This window comes from Dasypus novemcinctus, chromosome 25 (genome assembly GCF_030445035.2).
Source record: "Dasypus novemcinctus isolate mDasNov1 chromosome 25, mDasNov1.1.hap2, whole genome shotgun sequence".
Taxonomy (NCBI): domain Eukaryota; kingdom Metazoa; phylum Chordata; class Mammalia; order Cingulata; family Dasypodidae; genus Dasypus; species Dasypus novemcinctus.
In genome coordinates, this window is record NC_080697.1 from 39,978,325 (window position 1) to 39,999,591 (window position 21,267).

Sequence of the window (21,267 nt, forward strand, 5' to 3'; positions counted from 1 at the left end):
CCTGTTTCTTCATTTGTCATGTAACCATTTGTTGCACACTGTATATTTTGATATTTTAAAATGTGAGCTCTGGGATTTCGTTCCTTAACTGTCTGTTCCTTAAGTTCATATCCAGATAGTGATAGGACAGAGATTTCATTGAGTGCCAGTAGCTAACAAAAACAAACCCATGCAATAAACACCTTTCACGATCTTTGCAAATTCACTCTGCACTGGTTGGTGCTCTCCATCAGATTTTAGCTCCCCTATCAATATGATTAGCCAAGGTGAAAGTGAAGTGAAGGTTCCTCTCTGTCTCTTCTGAGCATGTACCTTATTTGTGGCCTTAGATACTCCTCCATTTTCAGGAATTCAAATGTCCCTTCTACTCCCTATGAAATAGTGTCTCCCCTGTCAGGGTGCTTTATTGTATATCTCAAAGTAGGTAATCCTTTTCTCTAGCCATTTTGACTTGATTGTTTCTTATATTGCTTTAGTTGTCAGCAGTCTGAAAACCAGAAACAGGTTTCCTGGTTCAGTCTTGCAGGCTGATATTCAATAGTTTGTCACTGATATACCAATATACCAGTATGCAAATAGTGGTTACTGTGTTCCCTTGGGAACAGGTCAGGAACTCACAATGGGGTCTCAGATGGGCTTCATACTACGTCAGTTTGGGGTTGGGGAAAAGGCCAGCAAGGGCACAAGGAGCTTCTCCTACCACTTTTATTTTTTTATTATTTTTATTTTTTTCAGTTAGTTAACATTCTTTATTATCATTCCTGCCTTCCATGTTCTCTCCTCTATTTAAATTTTAAGAGCTGGTACAATATAAGATTTATTTATTTTTTTAATTGATTTTGTAAAAATATTACATTAAAAAAAAAATATGAGGACCCATTCAACCCCACCACCCCGGCCCCACCACTCCCCACCCAGCAACACTTATTCCCATCATCATGACACATCCATTGCATTTGGTAAGTACATCTTTGGGCACCTCTGCACCTCATGGTCAATGGTCCACATCATGGCCCATACTCTCCCCCATTCCATCCAGTGGGCCCTGTGAGGATTTACAATGTCCAGTGATTGCCCCTGAAGCACCATCCAGGGCAGCTCCAAGTCCCAAAGACGCCTCCACATCTCGTCTCTTCCTGCCATTCCCCATACCCATTAGCCACCATGTCCACTTTTCCCACTCCAATGCCACCTTTTCTCTGTGGACATTAGATTTGTTGTGTCCATTGCACCTCTATGTCAAGAGGAGGATCAGATTGCACATGGATACTGGATGCAATCCTCCCGCTTTCAGTTGTAGGTGCTCTAGGCTCCATGGTGTGGTGGTTGTCCTTCTTCAACTCCATCTTAGCTGAGTGAGGTGAGTCCAATAAATCAGATTGTAGGTGCTGGAGTCTGTTGAGGCTCAGGGCCTGGCTATCACATTGTCAGTCCAGAGATTCAGATCCCCTAAATATATCTTAAACCCCAACACCAACTACAACTCCAGCACAGTAGCATGAAAGTCTTATGAAGAGAGATCCCATCTGAGTCCAGATTCATCACGCATAAACACCAGCTCCAAAGAAGGGCCATCTGACCTGGCAGTTAACCCCATCTGCCATGACCATAGCACCCATGGGTCTCTTTAGCCCTCAAAGGAACCAATACCTGGTGGTTGTATCTACTTTATCTGTCTCTTAGACTCTGCTCAGTTGTGCATAAGGGCAATCCTTCTGACAGCCTCCAGACTCTTTTTCAGAGACTCGTAGCCATATAAACTCATTTCTCCTTTCCATTTCCCCCTTACATTAGGTCAAACAGCATTTTAAAGTCATGTTATTTTATGTACACAGGGATATTCTGCTGATCCACATTGAACCTTCCATTCAAGGTCATTTTCCAGTTGCATCATCAGTTGGTAGTTGATAGTGATCCCTCGGTACCAGGGAGGCTCATCCCCGGGTGTCATGTCCCACTCTGGGGGGAAGGCATTGCATTTACATGCTGAGTTTGGCTTCGAGACTGGCCACATTTGAGTAACATGAAGGCTGTCAGGAGGAAATTCCCAGGCACAATGCTGCTCTAGGCCTTGTTCTTATTTCAGGCATATCAGCTCACAAGCATAGTCATTAGCGTCAGGGGCTCACTGTTGGACCCTCATTCCTTCCCGGTCCTTGCTGCTGCACCTGGGAGACTGTCGCTGCTCCCCTAGGGACCACGACAGAGCACCACCGGCCAGGAACCCAGTACCCCCCCAGCTGTAGTTTTTAATTGTTGCCACTATGAGTATATCCAAACATTACCATGCACCCTGGAATCTGTGTTTTCTTGATTCAGCATTTGATCTTTTACCACAAACCTTTAACATTTGTGAAGAAGGTGTCTATGCCAGTTTTTGCTAATTGTTCAAAAGTTCTGTGGGGAATGGCATCCCGGGGTTTCTTATATCATCATCTTGGTCCACCTGTAGTCAGAATTACCCTTTGTAAATTGACTTATGGTTTACAAAGCATGCCCAAATATACAAGATCCATATATAATTCCAATATATAGAAAACATATGCATATTGAAGGAGGTAGGGTAAAAGCTAAATTGCCATACAATGAAGGCTCCAAAATAGTGGCTTCAATGAACTCTAAACCCTAAGGTGAATGCTTCAAAGTGGTGGGTTGATCTGCTCCAGAGTCATTTAGAGGCATGGTGGCTTCTAAAACATTGCCTCTGTATATGTCTCAGGTATTTTCCTTTTTCACAGGTTCATAGCTTGTTCTCCACAATTTCCATATTTTCATGTTTCATTTCTCAAGAAAGGGAAATAAATATTTAGAAGGAATGCCTTTTCACAGGTTCAAAGTTTGTTCTCCACAATTTCCATATTTTTGTTTCATTTCTCAAGAAAGGGAAATAAATATTTAGAAGGAATGCCTCATGTCTCTAGGCCCAGAATATGAAGCAGCACATGTCATTTCTGCTCTCCTCTGCACATCTAAGAGAAGCTGAGAAATGTAGTTAGCTGGCAACTGGGTCCTCAGCTGTAAATGTTACATTGGAGGAAAGGGGGAGTTTTTCCCTTTTTCCTAGTCTATATTACTCTAAATCCTACTAATAATATGCCTAATAAGTTCTAGCTCCAGTTCTATATCTTTTGTAAATTCCTATATAACGATTTCATTTTCCTTCCAAAGAATCACTTACTGTCTGGCATTTTCGTATCTTGAAATTACCGCTTGCTTTTTTTCTGTCTAGATATCTATTTCTTTAGGTGCAATGTAAACACTTATATTAGAGAAATGTTACTGTATAGTTTTGCATAGGTATATTTTGAAGTCTTATATGGCATGTTTCACAAAGTAGACTAAAATATGGAGCTTCCTGTTGGTAGTTGACTCTTTTGTCACCCAGACCACAGTTGTAATTGTGTCAGAAAAAGAAGGGGCACAGAATGGGCTATGGTGAACCTGTGAGACACAAATACAAGACACACACATACATACACAAAAACATACAGAGCTCAAATCAGTCATGTGTTTGTTTCCTCTATGCTGTAAATTCCCCATTGATAACATTTCAGAGATTGCTCAGAATTTTGTAGAAAAGGAACCTCTCATCTCATATATAACCACTCCACGGTTGGATATTCCTACGAGCTCAGAACTGTATAAAGTATCAGAGAAACCCTATGGTCAAAATATCCTGCTTTGAGATTCAATTAATTAAAATTCCTTGTTTATTAATTTTCCTGTGCCATATTGCTTATATATACCCTAAACTCAATTGGATTAGGTCCTTTGTATAATAATGGCCTCTTTCTGGCCTCATGCAGAGTGTTTCCATTTTAAATTATTTTCCTAATAGCCATTTCACCTTGACAAATTAGACAGGAAGAATATAATTACAATCTTTTAGGACTCTCTAATTCCTCTAATCCTGCTGAAATATCTTTCCTGAGATTCCTGTAAACTTGCCACCCCCACCCCCCAGCAAGATTCTCTTTCTAAAGCATGTAAATACATGCACATTTATGCAGCTAAATACTCCTGCAGTGTCTTTCAGCAATATCAGAGTACTGCCTCCCTTACATAATGAAGTCAGAAAAAGATAAACACCGTAAGTAGGTAAGGCATTTTCATAATTATTCAGGATAATTGTTGTTCTTGTTTTAATCTACTTTGTTCTCTATTTTTTAAATCAATCCTTGGACATAGAGAATTTTAAATTAAATTTATTGAGAGCTAATATGCATGCAGTAAAATTCACCATTTTTAGTGTACAGCTTAATGCGTTTTGATGAATGCACAGTGTTGTATAACTACCTACCAAAATCAAGACATAAGAACAGTTCCAACACCCTCCAAAGCTCACCTTTGGCTCTTTATAATCAACTATTTCCTACCTCCAGCCCCTGGCAAAGTCTGATCTGTTTTCTGTCTCAATAGTTTTGTTATTTCCAAAATATGATAGAAATGGAATCATACAATTTGGAGTTTTTGAGTCTGGATTTTTCATTTAGTATAGAGCATTCGATATTCATCTATGTTGTTAAAAGCACCAGTATTTTGTTCCTTTTAATAAATGATACTATGGCTATGCCACCATTTGTTTACCCATTCACCAGTTGCAGAACATTGGGTTGTTGCCAGTATTGTAAGAAACTGCCAAATTGTTTGCCAGAATAAATGTACCTTTTTTATTCTTACCAACAATATACGAGAGTTCCAGTTGTCCCACATCTTTGCCAGAATTTAGTATTTTTTGATGTTTGAGTTTTTTGTTTTTAAATGTTAATCTATCTAGTAAGTATGCAGGCTATCTCATTGTGATTTTATTCTTTTAACTCTCTGATAATAATGAAGTTGATCATTTTTTTACATGCCTATAGGCCAGCTATATGTATTCGTTTTGTTTTGTTCATTTAGACTGTTCTATTTACCTTTTTTGTTTGATTTCTTATTATGGAGATTTTGAAGTTTTCTATGTATTTTGGGTAGAAGCCTTTTATCAGATATGTGCTTTGCAATTATATTTTCCCTACTCTAGCTATGCTTTTCATTTTCATAGCAATGTATTTCAAAGAACAATAGTTTTTAATTTTGATGATGCTTAGTGTATCAATTATTACTTTTAGTGATTGCAATTTTTGCATCATATCTAAGAAATCTTTAATACAAAGTTATGTTATCTTCTAGAAGTTTTGTAGGTTGGATTTTATATTTTGTTCAAACAACTATATTAATTTAATTGTTGTTTGTGGTATAAGGTTTGAAATATTATTATTTTTTTAAAATTAGGATCCTATTATTCCACTACAATTTATAAAAAGTATTAGCCTTTAAACATCAATTATTGTTGCGCCTTTGTAAAAAAACAATTGACTATTGATTTTTAATACTGATCTATTCCTAAGCTTTCTGTTCTTATTCCATTCATCTGTGTGTCTAAACTTAAGCCAGTATCACACGGTCTTTATTACTGTACCTTTATAATAAATCCTGAAGGCAGGATATGTGAGTCCTGCAACCTAATTCCTCGTTTTTTGTTTTTTTTTTCCCAAAATTGCTCTAGGTATTTGAGTTCCTTTGCTTTTCAAAAAAAAAGAACAGCTTGTCTATTTTTTTTTTACCATGCAACAAAACTTTATTAACATCTTGAAAGGTTCAGCTATTACTGAACGTGGTCACTTCTAAACTTAAATTGGAGCAAATGGCTATAGCCCAGAGGAAGGCCATCATTGCACCTCTGTGAACGCACGATTGCAGAATTGACAGCCACGCCTCAGGCGCAGCACAGGAGCAGGGCGGACTCTTCCGGAAGTTGCAGTCGGAAAGAGGGCGGCCACCTTCCAGTTGCTCCTCAGCGAAGACGAGCCTCTGCGGGTCAGGGGATGCCTTCCTCATCCCGGATCTTGGCCTTCACCTTCTCGATGGTGTCGCCGGGCTCCACCTCCAGGGTAATGGTCTTGCCGGTCAGGTTTATACAAAGATCTGTGTTTTGAGCTTTTGGTGAAGAGAGGGATACCGCGAACCTCGTCAAGCCATCTGAGCACCTCGGCTCCATCTCTCCGCAGCGCCACTCGCCGCTAACTTGTCTGTTTTGCAAATGAAAATTGTGCTAGAAATTTTTATTGAGATTGCTTTGAAGTCATACTTTAATTTGGAGAAAACTGATATCCTAACAATGTTAACTTTCTCAAGCTATGAAATACTTTCTCCATTTATTTAATAACGACTGACTTCATCATTGTTTTGTAATTTTTAGTGTATAAATCTTACATATGTTTTAGATATACCTTTATAAAAAATAACTAAAAATAATTATTTTTTGGATATTCTTTTCTTGGTTCTGAACAAACGGCTCTCTATTATCTAAAAGTGACCAGAAATAGCATGAAATTTCTTATAATTTTACATCAGTGGCAAGGACATTGAGAGACAGAAATAAAGTTTCATTTGTGCTTTATCTCATGAATTGTGCTTATTCAATGTATCAGCTATGCTGCACCTCAAATTTTTACATGCAGTTTTAATTAATGACTGTCTTTGTAATGTTTAACTTAAATGTGTATAAAATTCACTTTTTCATTTAATTAGGGTGTTTCTGAAAAAAGCTTTGCAATTTCTTGATACAGATGATTGGGTGTAACAATGGAATACTGGACTCTTAATTTTTCCATCTATTCATTTGAACACTTTCCGTACACTGCAAGATACTATGCACTTGAAGTTATTTTTCACCCAAGGATGTTCTACCCAGAACTTGATTACTTGTGCTTCCAAAGCATAAAGAGCTAACAATGAGATGCAAAATGCTTTTGCATCTATGGAGAAATTGGACTAGCAACAGAGTTAGTCAGTCCAGGATTTGGAGCAATTTTGTGCTGAATACTTGATCGCAATTTTCTTATGGATTTTTCTATGAAAGTAATGGAAATTGCCAGCCTTATAACATAGCCATTATACATATTATACATATTAATTACTAAGAAAATGGACACAAAATGAAATTGGCTGCTGCTTACACTGCTCTTGATATACTTTAAATCTATGCCATTTGATGTGAAAAACTACACTTAATAGAAATAATGACCCACATCATGTATTGCACAATGACAGAGGTTATGATCCATATGTGAGATGAATATGAAACACATATATACATGGTATTTTACCATAAAATTTGCTCAGAAAAAATAATTCTGTAGGAAAAGGTACTCTCAAAAATAAAAAGTAAAAGATATAAAAATTGAACGTTTTCATTGTGCACTATATGTAAGGAATCAAATAATTAAACAGACTTTATTGTGATTGGCTATGAAAAAACACTGCCCCCCAAAATCCAACAAATTTGTTACCCAAAACTATCTCCAGCTCTCAATCTCATGTTCAATCAGCTGCATAGAACAAACGTTAGCATGTTGTGATTGTTGTGGTGGTGCGTATTGAAGTGGAGATGCCAGGGAAAGATAAGTTTTGACTTCAGTGGGTGGGTGTGGGTACAGGCGGGGGTGATAAGTTTTTTCTGGACACATTAAATTAGATGTCTGAGAACCATCTAAGTAAAGGTGATGAGTAAGAAGTAAGAAATATAATTGTTTTATCTATGTTACTTTATAATAATTTGGTATAGGTAGCAACTCCATGGATGTTTCTTTACTCATGCCATAGTCAGAAAGCTGAAATTTTATGAAATTTATTAAATATGGTCATTCAACAAATGTTTGTCTAGTTCTTACTACATTCCAGGCCCCGTGCTAGGGACTGGTGGTCCCTAGATGCTGCCTGTCCCCAAGAGCTGTAGTGCCCAGGAGAGGGAGACAGAGGCTGTGTTAGTTTTTCAGGGCTGCTGTGACAAATTGCCACACATGGGTGTTAATATTTGGAGTCAACTTTAAGAATCAATGTTTGGGAAGCAGATGTGGCTCAAACAACTGGACTCCCATCTACCGTATAGGAGGTCCAAGGTTCAATACCCAGTGCCTCCTGGTGAAGGCAAGCTGGCCCATGTGGAAAGCTAGCCCATGTGGCAAGCTGGCCCATGTGGAGTGCTGACCTGCTTGGAGAGTTGGCCTGTGGAGTGCTGGCCCTGGCCCACTGGGAGAGTTGGCCCAGCAAGATGACACAACAAAAAGAGAAACAGAGGAGAGACAATAAGAGAAGCACAAGACCAGGGAGCTGAGGTGGCACAAGAGAATGATCACCTCTCTCGCACTCCAGAAAAGTTCCAAGATCAGGTCCTGGACCTGCCTAACAAGAATCCAAGAAGACACAGAAGAACACACAGCAAATGGACACAGAGAGCAGACAATGGAGGGAGAGGGGAGAAGGAAGGAAGGAAGGGAGGGAGGGAGGGAAGGAGGAAAAGGAAGGAAGGAAGGAAGGAAGGAAGGAAGGAAGGAAGGAAGGAAGGGAGGGAGGGAGGGAGGGAGGGAGGGAGGAGGGAAAGAAGAGAAGGAAAAGCTGATTTTGCAAAACAGTCTATCTAATTTGTTATGTATGTCTGCTCATGCTGGGACACAGCTGTCATTATAAAATGAACCTCAAATTGCTTAGAAATGGGAACCAAACAAACAATTCATAAATATATTTCAGGTTCAGGAGAAATCCAAAGAAATAGGGAAGTGAATGTAACTCACATGGTTTAGTGCCAGCTTTCCATGTAGAAGGTCCTGGGTTCAATCGCTGGTACCTCCTAAGAAACAAAACAAAACAAAAACATGTAATACCAATGGTTTTTTTTTTTGGTTATCTATAACCTGAGAATTATATATAAAACATATTGGTGTTTCTAATTCTAGAAGATAATGTCATTGAGAGCCATCTGATTAATGAATAAATATTCTTTAATGAAAATGTAAGATGTGGAATAAAGTATAATCTTGCCTTTAAAAATTTATGAACTTTTTTTTTTTAATTTTATGAGCTGTCAGGGATTGAACCCAGAACCTTGCACTTGGGAATCAGGCACTCAACCTGAGCTATACCTGCTCCCCAAGTTTATGAATTTTTGTGGCAGAGAGAAGTTAGAAAGGCCATATAAGATGATGTCAAAATAATTTTTTATAGTAGGTTCTACAGGTTTTCAAAGACAATGATTAGTATAGACTGGAGTGGCCAGGAAGGACTTCAGAAAAGAAAAAACTAATGTACATTTTAAAAAAATGTTTCTTGGGATCTGGGATGGGATGAATGCATTCAGTGATGTAGGAAATGCATAGCACAAGCACACACAAAATTAATCAAATGGTAGGAACACTGGAAGGGAAGACAGTTCAATCAAAAAAAAAAGAGTCTTTTCTGTGTTCAGGTACTTCACTCCATACTAAGGATATAACAATGAACAAGCCTAAAATTTCTGCCCCCCAGAAGTTTATTGTCTAGTGGGGAAAGAAACAACAGGTTAACATGCAATTTGACTGTTGCACAAATGTTATGGTAAAATGATGAGCAGATGCTCTGGCACAACATAAATGGGGCGTTTAATTTAGCCTGGTATGGTCAAAGAAATCTTCTTGGAGAAAATTATCTCTAAGGGGGTAGCTAAAGGATGCTTGAGAGTTGCACAGGGCTGGGGGTATGTGACTGGGTTGTTTCAGGCCTAGGAAGAAAAAATATATGAAGGCCTTGGGTCAAAAGACAAAAAATTGAAGAATTTCACTATAACTGGAGCTTAGGGTTGGGAGGTAGCTGGTGGAGAGCACATCACTTTGGAAAACTCCATATCATACAAGGACTTGCAAATCTCATTTGGACATTTAAGCTATTATTTCAATTGTGAGATCAGATTTGCATTAGGAAACTACTACTCTGACTGGTACAGGGTAGAATAATTGGGATGTTGGCTACATTGTGAGCCAATTAGGAGTCTCTTTCTATCCCAGAAGAGGATGTTGGTGGTAGAGGGGAAAAAAAAGATAGTTTAGTTGGAATATAGAGCAATAAAGATAATAGAGAGGGATTAAATATGGGGAACCACAGGGTATGGTGAGTCTATGGATATTGAGATATAGAAAAAATAAAGCAATCAAGTGTGACACTTGATTTCTGGATTGGACTAATTGATTGATATTTGCATCATCTTCTAAGTTGTAAAATACAGGATAAAGGGTGGGTTTGAGTATAAAATCATAAGAAATTTATAACTATATTCTTTGTAGTTCTTTATAGAACACCTACATTGGACAGTACATATATGTGTATACACACACATATCTATAAAAATAGATATATGCATGTATGTATATGAAACAAGAGAACAGTCCAGGCTTATGATTATTGGAGTTATAAGCACATAGTTGTTATCAAAAGCCTGAACGACAGATGCCCTGATATAATTATACACATTGAGGATATTGAAAGACGAGGCTGCGTAGGTAGTATGGATTTATTTTGATAGAGCTTTAAGTATCAGGCCACAGAATTCCAATCAATTGTATATTTAGTGAAAAAAAGAAACACTGTAGCTCTCTCCCTTCCTACTGCTCCTCCTCCCAAAATAGTAAGATGCCCAACTTACATTATGCTGTAGGGATAGTTACAGAACATTGTATGTCCTCCCACGGCCCACTGGGTGGAATGTGGTAGAATGTGGACTATGATGTGGACCATGGTCTGAGATGTATTCACCAAATGCAATGAATGTCTCATGATGATGGAGGAGATTGTTGTTATGGGGGGAGGAGTGGGGTGAGGGGGTGGGGAGTATATGGGGACCTCATATTTTTTTAATATAATATTAAAAAAATAAACAAAGACAAAAAAATGCCAAAAAAAAAAAAAAAAGAAACTAAAATTAAGGCAGCTATACCACATGCCTCATTGTGGAAACTTTAGAAGTAGGCTACTGCAGATGTCCAAAAGGAACTAAATTGGAATGACGGCAGAGGGTACAGAAAAGAGCAAAAAGATACATGGAAGGTGTAAGTGATGTTTCATGATCTACATGACAAAAGCAACAATTGTCCCTAGGAATTTTTCTCAGGAAAGAACAGGCAGGATAAAATTAATTCAATCACAATGAGAATTGAGAGGCTGGTCTCTCTCATAAATCAGCATTTTATTGATTCTCTAGATTGGGAATGTCATAATAAACCAAAAAACGTGTCTATTACCTGTTCTTGTAAATATTGCTATAACAGCTCAGACTAATTTGTAGTATGCACATTAAAATCGCTGAAACAATTTTTGACATATGTTAAGTGCTCTTTCTTTGATAATGTTTAAATAGTGAAACATTTCTTGTTCTGATGTAATTATTTATTGTTTGTGGATAAGTACTCTTCGGGAGCAGAGAACTCAGATTTCAAGTGCAGAAGGTACAATCATATCAATTTCTGGTTTAGGTTGCATGATTCTCTAGGGCAATGAGTCATCTCTTTGGGACCTTCTTGGTCTTAATGTGAAACTGTACAAAACAGGAATAGATTTTTTTTGAAGTCTCTGTACTTCCTTAATCTCTCTCTTACATCAGTTCTCATCTCTCATAGGAGGACCAATCAACCATAAAACCACATCCTTTTTAATTTGAAGAAGGTTTTTAGAGGTCACCACATTCAAATTCCTTTAAGACAGGTACTCCTTCCATATCATTTAAGATATATACCTCTGTTTAAAATTTCTAGAAGTCGGCTTGTATGTAGATTTGGGGGTCAGACATATATTGATTCAAATTTCAGTTAGGGTAATTATCTGTGCTGTATCTTAAAGTTTTAGTTCTATTTTTTTTTAAACAAAGTTGATAATTGCTATAAAACAATATTTGAATAGATTATGCACTACGCTTGCTACACATAGGCGGTCACCGATTTTTATCATCCTTCCTTCAGTCCTTCTCATCCCACTATATTATTTTCTGCCAGTGTCTGGTAACTTCCACCACAGATTCCTAATGCTAGCAGTAGATTTTACTCACTTGTGATTTTATGCATTTTCAAAAGTAAAAATAATCATAACCAAAAGGATATGATGATTTCATTGTCAAACCCTAGGATGTGACTGGGGAGGAGACTGTGGATAGAGAGTACAAATTGCCTCTGAAACAAATGGTACTGTGGGAACACATCTGCCTGGACCCAACTCATTTAAGGCTGCAGCTCTTCTTACTAAATTGAAGGCAGGACTTGTTTACTGGAATATGTTTGATCATTACTGTACATCCTGGATTGCCATCAACCCTTGGAGAACAGTTTGGGAAATTTCCACCTGCTAAGCCAGTTGTTTATTTCATCTTCATGACAGCATTTCCTAGTGTTTCCACTGGATTTCTTAAAACTTTACCTAGAAAGTACAGAAAAGAGCGAACCTATATGAAGGTGAAATTGCTTCACCAAAGTGCTCTGGAACTGGGATAGTAGATATGAAAAGACAAATCATGACCCTGTGTACTGAATTGTTCTGAAGCCACAGTGGCTGTCATGCCATTATTGAAGACAGAGGCTACTGCATAGTAGCCTGTGACTCCACATGGACAGTGAATCAATATTTTCTGAGTTTATATATGAACTCACCTAGGGAGAAAAGCGTCACAACATTTATGAGAGCTAATGCAATATACATGTGAAATACCATAAAAGGAAATTAAAATCTAATTTCAGACTTTGATATCCAGTGGCTGTCTAAAAAAGCAAAGGCACAACAAATTAAGCTGAAATAATCAACTGCTGCCTGAAATCATTGATTTGAATCACACAGAACACATAATTGTCTCAATTGAATAAAGTTGCTATCCAAAACAATCCAGTTTTAATAACGAGGCATTTTAAATGAGTCACAATTATAAAGGCCCAGCTGCGACTGTATTCACCCTAAGACGAAAATGTAATCTTCTGTCTCTGGCAAAAAACAATTCCATTTAATCCTTTTCTGCTGCAAAGGAAACAAATTGGGATTTTAACAGGACCAACCTATAGTAACTTTTATTGACTGTAAAGCATCTTCATAAGTACAGTGATTTAATAGCTGTAGCTACTAGTTTGTGACTCTGGTGCTCTCATTTACTTGACAGTGAGTGAGTATAATGCTGAAAAAAATTGGGAATTTTATATACAACACCCAACTTTGCTGTCTGAAGAGGTAGAGAAAGTGTTCTATAAAGTCACAGACTTTCATATGCACTCTAGAAGCGCTCTCATTTTAGAGTATGGTTCAGTGGAAATGGCAAATATTTTGTGTCCAGACAAACTTGAGTATAAATCCAGGAACAACCAATTACTTAATAGCTAGCTGAGGAATCTTGGAAAAGTTTCCTAATCTCAAGGAATTGGTTAACTTAGCTGAAAAAGCTGGAAATAATATCTGCAAAACAGCACCAAGCCTACAACTAAGTATAATACTAGGCACATAAATGTGTGCAATATGTTCTTCCTTCTATAAAAATTATTAGCCTATATGCTCTCTTTCTCTGTCTCATTGATACTTAGCCATACCTGGCAGAGAATGTGCTCTTTACTTAATTGTAAAAATAAATTATACAAATGGGAAAACAAGGGTTATGGATATCAAACATCCAATCCCAAATCACAGGAGCCTGAACTTAGTGTTCTAATTCTGGCTTTGCACCATGGTCTGAATGACAAATTCAGGGGCTCATCCAACCAATGGCCTTATGAAACACTAATATAATAACTTTTGGTTTGGAAAATAGTAGACCAGCTGTCAGACTTCATGCAGTCAATGTACAAACAATGGACTCAAAATGATACTTGAGAAACCCTTACCAGAATTCAAGAATATGGTTTCTAGAGTATAGTTTTGAACAGCACTATTATCACAAGACATTATACAATTATTATCTATTATTAATTAAGCACTATTATCTACAAGGAATTATCACAATTCCTTATAGACTCTTAATTTTGATAGCTGATTTGGAGAAATGATATATATAAAAGGTAGCCACAGTGTCTTAGTTTGCCAAAGGGCTCCTGATGCAAAGCACAAGAAATGGGTTGGCTTTTATAATGGGAAATTTTTCAGGTCAAAACCTTACAATTCCAAGGCCATAAAATGTCCATATCAAGCTATCAGCAGAGATGCTTTCTCACCAAAGTCAGCTACTGGTGATCCTGGGGTATTGCCACATGGTGAAGCAAGATGGCCACCCATCTCTGCAGAGGTCCCTGCCTTCCCTTCCAGAGTCTACTGTCTCTCAGAGCTCAGCTGTGGGAAACCAGGCATAAGACTTGTCTCTTTCTGGACCTAATGAATGCCCCACTTTCTTCCCAAATTCAGCTGTGGGTGATCAAGCATATGACTCACTTCTTCAACCTTGAACTGCTCTGCAGTACTAACCTCTTGAGAGCTTCCTGCTTAAGCGTTGATTGCTAATGAATTCCCGGGGCCTCTTTCACATAGCAGGATCAAAATCAGCAGAGCTCCCTTTTCCTGTGTCTTTCTCTCTCTGTGTCTCCGTTTCTATGAGACCCAGCTGGAGGGCAAAGACTCAACCTGAATCATGCTTTAATGAGATAGTCTAATCAAAATGGTCTCACACTCACAGGAATGGATTAGTTAAAAAATATAATCTTTTTCCTTTGGGAATTTACAAAAGAATACCTAGTTAGGCTAGGCCCATCCTGCCCTTTGCTTTCAAAATGAAGCCTTCTGCTGCACGTCCCTACCCATGCAAGAATGATGTCTTAGCTTTCAGAGACATTATCCCAGAGAATGTCTCACCAGCTTTTGGTTTAGAAAATAGTAGAACATCATTGGCCGAGTAGGAAATTCACAACCAAATGAAATTTCCATAGTTGAATGAAAAAGTCAATGAATTCACAAGAGAGTTTCACAACTGCAGACTCTCACTGTATTAAATGTGGTTTGTTTTCGACTAGTTTTCTCATTCACATTTTCAAGATTTTAGTTAGCAACTGCAAAAACCCCCATGACCTTCACATTTGAATTTTCAGAAATGAGGAAGGAGAGGGAGCAACAGGTGAAGATAAATCCTTCATAGGAAAGATTAGCAACTTTAATTTTAGGTTGCCAGGAAAGAGCTTGTGTGGAGACACTTGATAGTCTAGATCAGTCAACAAATATGTCAAGAACCAACCCCCTTGTAAAGGTAGCTCTTTAAAAACATTATTTTGTTTTTCTTCCTGGGTTACTTGAGTCATAAGTGGAAAAATGGAAAAACAGTCAGTTTGTGCTGAGCCTCAGAAAGGAAAATCACCTGTGATTTTTCCAAGAGCTCATTAGATATCCACCCTGTTTTAAAAGCAGTTTTATTCACATGCTATACAATCCATCCAAAGTGTATAGTCAGTGGCTCTCAGTATAATCACTGAGAGTTGTGCATTCCTCACCACAATTTTAAAAACTTTTCATTACCTCAAAAAGAAAAACCTCTACCCCTTCTATGATGCACTTTATTTATTTTTATTTTTTTGTCTTTTTTTAAAATGTTAACATTAAAAAAATATGAGGTCCCCATATACCCCCCCACCCCCCCTCACACCACTCTTCCCATAACAACAACCTCCTCCATCATCATGGGACATTCATTGCACTTAGTGAATATATCTCTGAGCACTGCTGTACCACATGGTCAGTGGCCCACATTATAGTTTACACTCTCCTCCAGTCCACCCAGTAGGCCATGGGAGGACATACAATGTCCAGTAACAGTCCCTACATTACCACCCAGGACAACCGCAAGTCCTGAAAATGCCCCCACATCACATCTCTTCTTCCCACTCCCTACCCTCAGCAGCTACCATGGTTACTTTCTCCATGTCAATGCTACATTTTCTTTGATTACTAATATGATGCACTTCAGTTCATTTTTCAATGTGGTGCAAGGTTTTGATCAAAGTTTGTTTTGTTTTGTTTTGGCAGTTTTGAGGGTCTATTTTTGTTTGTTTCTTGTTTTGCATCTAGATAGTCAATTGTTCTAGCACCATTTGTTGAAAAGACTATCTCTTTTCCACCAAAGTGCCTTTACAGTTTTGTAAAAAAAAAAAAAAAATGGATTGCCCATATGTGATTCCACTTGTGTGTTTTAATTTCTCCAGCTTCGTATTATTCTTCTATTATAGACTTTTTATTATAATAACAATGGAAGACTTTTTATCATTGATGTCTACCTATTTAAATAGAACCCATTTCTCCATTTGTTTAATAGACCGCTACCTACATTTAGGGAAGTGTGAAGGTGAGGGAAGTAGAAAGGTCTCTATTTCAAAAAATCATAGATTCCCCCTTTGGTACCTGAAATGAGAGGAATAATATTTACCTTCCTGAGAGGGTGGTTGCCTCTTTCTGTACTTAGCTGCTTTATCCAGTGAGAACAAACTCTGTTATGAATCAAAAAATACTGTGAGGAAATTGCAGAAAAACGTTAAATCAGTGGTTTGCTTTTTGAGAAAAAGGTTGCAGTTAAATTTGTGTTTGTATTTTTAGTATTCTGAATTAGTGTTTGGGCCATGGTAGTGTACTAACCATATGTTTGGCATTTGGCAGAAAAGGCAACTTTGTGACCTGCAATAAACACAGATTCTCACCTACAAATGTTAAGAATCGGTGTTGACACTTTCTATTCTTAGTGTTGAGTCTGAAGTGTAGCAGGACAGCATTCTGGAAATTCAGCTGTCCCCATAGCCATTATTTGCTCTCACCTTTTAGCATCCAGTAGCTATCCGTTCTAGTGGAGCCCCAGTATATTCTCTCATCCACTCAGATTGAATGGGATGGTGCTCAGATGTCAGACAAGCTGCCCTATCGATTTATAGTCCTTGCATACACCTGCAAAGTCCAGCAACTCCATTATCTACAAATTTACAGATCAGAGAATGCAGTTAAGTGGCCCTGGCTAGGATGATGAATCATTCTTGCCGGGCATTTGTTTAAAACAAACAAATAAACAATCAAAAAACAAAAACACATAGATTCTTTGCACCCATTGTTATATACCACCCTCTCTGCACAGACGAGTAAATAACAATTTTCCTTATACTGCTATAATAAGTGTAAGAAATATAAAATATTCCTGGCATGTTGGTGGCAGTATATACTCTAGATCAAATGTCAGGTGTTTGGCTTTGGAAAGGTCATTTTGCTTTTGGAACTCTTCAGCTTTTCAAATATAAAATGACCCCATTGTTTGTGTAAGCTTCCACTTCTGCTCTAAAAAGCAATGGCTCTCTTTTTTATTCCTGGATAGTTTGTGAAGCGATTTCTTTATTTCTGCTACCTCCAAATCTGTAGAAGAAGATGAAATATGTAAAATGAAGAGATACCTTTTGTGGATAAAAGTTTCTTTAGCATAATTATAAACTTTATCCATTATTTGGACTAAATAAGACCTATTGATTTTTTAATAGACGTTTTTATGTTTTTAAAGATACATAGATCATACAAAATGTTACACTAAAAAAACATAAGAGGATTCAATATACCCCTACTTCCCACCCCCAGACACACTCCTCCCATATCACCAAATTCTTTCATCAGTGTGGCACATTCATTGCATTTGATGAATATATCTTGGAGCATTGCTACACAGCATGAATTATAGTTTACATTGTAGTTTACACTCTCTCCCAGTCTATTCGTGGGTTATGGCAGGATATATAATGTCCTGCATCTGTCCCTGCAAAATCATTCAGGACAACTCCAATTGCTGAAAATGCTCCCACATCACATCTCTTCTTCCCTCTCCTGCCCTCAGCGACTCCTGTGTCCACTGTCTCCACATCAATGATATAGTTTCATCCATTGCTAGAGTCACAATAATTCTTTAGTAGAATATCAGTATTAAAAATTACTTAAAAATTAGACTGTCTTTCAATTATTTATATATTGCAAGAATCTCCTGATGGACAATCTGAGCCTCGAAAAGTTATTGTTCACGTAAACGCACAATATTTGAAAGTTTTGCATATTTCTACATGTTAGTGGAAAGAGACTCTATGGATCTCACTGAGATCTTCCAGCGTGTCTAAAGCTGCTGCTCTAGAATGGTCCAGAGACAGTGCCTGAAAAGGGCCGATCCTGTGCCTGGGGTACATGCTCATGCTCCACAGGCCAGCATCTCCACTCGTGGCAGCCACTTGATAAATATGTGCAGAATTATCTACACGGTAGCCCTCCTAGAATGATGATTCTTAGTAAAGGGACCATTTTTCACAGTCTACTGAATGCTGCATAACACTCTCATATTCTGCTGAGATACAGGCATTTTCAGAGCATCATGAAAATGGTTTACTCTAGTCCTGGTGGAACGAGAGCTCCAGTGTAATTTTTATGTTACAAAAAGATACTTTCATATCTAGTAAATCACCAACCACAAACATTATAAAATGCATCCTAAAGCTGGCGGTTGGAATAATATTTTATAGGTTTTTCATCAGAGAATCATACTTCACCATTATGTCATAGTTATGAAATTGCTTTTCCAAACAGTTAAACTCAGAAGTATTTTGCTTATCATCATTTGAAAGCTGTTTCTCCCTTCTCTGGGGTCCACTTTATCTCAGTGGAGATCTCTAGGCTCCATTTCATGTTTCTAGCCACCAATCTCCCCGTGGTGATTTGGCTGAGAATCACTAGAGTAGGTTGTCACTGACTAAGAAAAGATGGGAATTTCAAATCATTGAGCCAGCAGCTCACATTCTGATTCTGTTAATTTGTTGAGGGCCTGCTGCGTGGCACAAACAGTGTGCAGCAGTGGATTAGGGCCCTTCATGCACATTTTGCCATTTCATTTAGTTGATTCCTCATGGGTTCCTTGAGCTGGTGTGATGGCTTGAAATGTGTCAGCCAAAAATATATGTTCAAGTCCTAGCCTCCAGGCCTGTGAATATAATATTATTTGGAAACAATCTTTGAAGATGTTATTAGTTAAGACAAGGTCAAACTAGATTAGGGTGGTTCCTAATCCAATAGGACAGGTGCCTATATAAGGAAAGGAATTTGGACATAGCCATTCGGAGACAGATAAAAAAGTCAGCCTCATGACACAGGCAGAGATTGAGTCATGCCACACGCTACCAGCAAACCGTCTCAAGAACCCTCCGGATGGCAGAGGAACCCCGCCAGGCCAGTACCTCAATCCAGACCTCCAGACTCCATTTATCTCTAAGAGATGATAAATTTCTATTAGCCCCCCAGTTGATGATCCTTTGCTACGATAGCTCTAGGAAACTAAGACAGTTGGGCAGTAGAATGTCTGTTTTTACAAGTGGGGAAACTGAGCTTTAGGCAGATGAAGTGACAGACCTAAGTTAGCCTAACAAGCAAGAAGCAGGGCCAGGATTTAAATCAGGAACATATACTAAGATATACAGATATCTTCCCTCTGGTAATTTTCTCTTCCAAAATAAGAGGGAAGGACGTTTTCTGCATATATATATATATATATATATATATATATATATATATATATATATATATTCATTTCTATTGAGGACCCAGAAGCTATACTTTTTTATTTCTTTCTTGTTTTGTTTCAGTCTGTTTTTCAGTCAGGAGAATTTATTTGAAACAACAGATAACCAGGTATCGAAGAAGGATAAAAAGTGAAAAGGAAATACTGAGGTGTGTTGAGCTTGTAGCTGCAGGAAAGAACTACCACTGTAGAGCTGGGGAAATGTAATAGGTTACTGGAGGAACTCGGTGGAGCTAGAACAAGAGCTGTGGAGAAGGTCACTTACTCCCAGTGAGAGTGCTACAGGTTCTCAGGGGAGAGACCGGGAAGGTCTGGCATTCAAGCCCCCAAGAGGAAGGGCCTCCAGTTTTTGGAACTTCAGTGTCCTCAACCATGGGTGGAAGTTACAAAGTGAAAACATATGAAAACAAATAGCAAGATTTGGTTTATGATTCATCTTAATTGCATGTTTATTTTTATTATCCATTTTAGATAATGAGGAAAATAAGAATCTCTTGCACTTCCTTTCATATTCCATTTCTGCAAACTCTGGACATTTTATATTTAAATCTTCATGATATTTAAAAACAACTATATCTCATCAATGCCCAGTATTTATATATCTGGGAGTAAGCGTCTGAATCATGTGGATCAATTATTTTTGAATCTTTGAATATTTAAATGGAATAAATTATGTTACCAAGATCATTAATAGTTCTAATTTTGAATATTACTAATGTGAGGTTCTACCCATTTTTCTTAAGTGATAATACTAATTTTTAACTTAGCATACTGTTGTAAAACTATATATCTATTATAGGGTATACATGTTCTCCAACCCCAAATCCACAAACTTAGTTCAAAATATGAATTCATATTTAAAATTGGCTAATTTAGTAGATATGACAAAAGAGTAAATATTTTAGTTTCTGTATATATATACAAAATGGGGTAATAGAACCTATCTTTCAGGATCAATGTGAAGGTTATAAATAATGCATGTGAAGTTCTTGGTATGTTTTAGAAGTCAAGATGCTTTAATCCTTATTTTACTTAGGAAATAGAGTACTGTAACTATAAAGTGCAAATAGAAACAAGAGAATTTTCCTTGACCATAATGAAACAAGAATAATTTCCTTGATCTTTTGATAAACATGTAAGTACAATGAAGGTTTAGGGAGAAAAATAAGGGGCAAAAGAGAGAAGGGAATCAGATAAAAGGAAAGAAGAGAAGGTTAACTATTGATTTCCAGTCGCAAGAAAATTAGATTGCAAACAACAAAGGGTGCCATTATTTTCCTGTCTCCATGAAAGGTTTTGAAATTCAGTGAGTTCTTCCTTTCCCACCATTCACACATGTTTCTGGAGTGCTGTCTATAAAATGAAAGTTGTGATAAGGTGACATTTCTGAAATTGTGAACATGGTATTGGATAACCAAACCACAAAGTAGAACTTCTTCTGCTGCCGTGACAGTGCTCTGCAATTTAATTTTGTGTTTGTTCATAGTCTTTTAAAAGGGGAGAATTAATTATATGACCTTTAAAAGTTAATATTGTGAAATTATTTGATAATACTAATAGCCTTAGCATGATGTTTTTTGGTTCTGGTTGGTGCAAACTAAAGATATTGAAACACTTGTAGGGTCCAGTTACTCATTGCACTGGTCATTTGAAGATCACCCACAATCATTCCTTCCAAAACAAAATTAATACTGCATGACCACACACAGGTCTTAGAGGTAAAACTGGGGTCAGATTTCAAATCTACCCTTGAAGAAAACCACACATTTTATAAATTAAATTAGTGTCTTTGATTCTCTTCTTCATCTATGAAATGAGATTAACATAGCAGGCCTGCATAGTAGTAGTAAGAATTAAATTAGATAATGAAATGTGAACAATTTAACTAGCACCTGGATGCTTAAGGT